Here is a 1,311-nt window from a genome sequence, read left to right as displayed (position 1 = left end):
CAGAGCAGGAAGATTTGCACCCAACTCCGACTCCCGTGTCTTCCTCACTCCCACTCCTCTCCCCCTCTTGGAATCTCCGCACGCCGACGCCTTCCCATCTTAGGGTCCTGCCTGTGTTGCCTCCAGACACCTCAAAAGTTGGAGCTAGTCTCCGACAAAGAGCCATTTCTCCATTCATACATTATTACCATCAAAAACACAGGCTTTTTATGAGTAAAATTTGTTTTTAATTCATCTGGGCCTCATAAGTAGAAAGCAATAAAAACCAATGAAGCCAAACATTAAAAAATTTTTATTAACATTAGAATATTTGAATGTAATTTGAAACTTACAGTAAATTTTAACATGTCACATTGCCATTTACTTTTGTTTATATTGTACTATTTTTTAATAGCTAGAAATTTTAAATTTTATTTTTTTAAATCCTAGAGTTTTTAAAATTCAATGTAAATAGACAATGTATCAAATTGTTTTAGTCATACACCTTTAAATGTCATTTGCCAAATATTAGTTTTACTTAAATTTCCAGATTTAACAAAATTCTTAACACTGAATATAACTTTCCCATGCAAAGTTACGGAAGAATTACAACATGGCTCAACATTTCTGCTTCCAGGTATTACACCCAAGAGAAATGGAAACATGTCTACATAAACCCTGAACACAAAGATTCATAGTCACATTCAGAAAAACATGGAAACAACTCAAATGCCTATCAACTGATAAAAATATGTGATAGTCACACAACTTGGCAATAAAATGGAATGAAGTACAGATCCATGATACAACACAGATGAAGCTTGAAAACAAAGTAAAAGGAGCACATGTTGGATGATTCCCTTTAAATGGAGTGTACAGAATCAATAACTATACACACAGTGGAGTAGTGGTTGCCCAGACTTTGGAGATGATGAGGAATGACTACGAATGTACAGGATTTCTTTTTTTTTTTTTGTACAAAAATGTGTAAAATTAGTTGTGCTGATGGCAGCATAACTAAATATATTATTTTGTCCCAACTTCTGTGACCGGCCACAAGAAAGGAAGGTGGGAGGCAGAAAGGCTGAGCAAACAGTTTTTTGCTCTCCTACAGCAGCTGAAGGAGCTGAGACGGAGCCCCTAGGGTGGGGTCCGCAGCTACTGCCAGCCCTATGGGGGGAAGGGTCTCTTACATAGATTCTAAACTCAAATTCCGAAAGGGTGACTCATCACTATGTCCCTTGATGTAAGGGGCCCAGTTTGTTATCACCTTCTTCTAGTCCCATCCCGGATGCAAGGCCCCATTAATTGGATGCAAGGCCCAGTTTATTA

The sequence above is a fragment of the Condylura cristata genome, unplaced genomic scaffold (assembly GCF_000260355.1).
Source record: "Condylura cristata isolate star-nosed mole 26May11 unplaced genomic scaffold, ConCri1.0 scaffold00020, whole genome shotgun sequence".
Taxonomy (NCBI): domain Eukaryota; kingdom Metazoa; phylum Chordata; class Mammalia; order Eulipotyphla; family Talpidae; genus Condylura; species Condylura cristata.
This window is presented reverse-complemented; position numbering follows the sequence as displayed.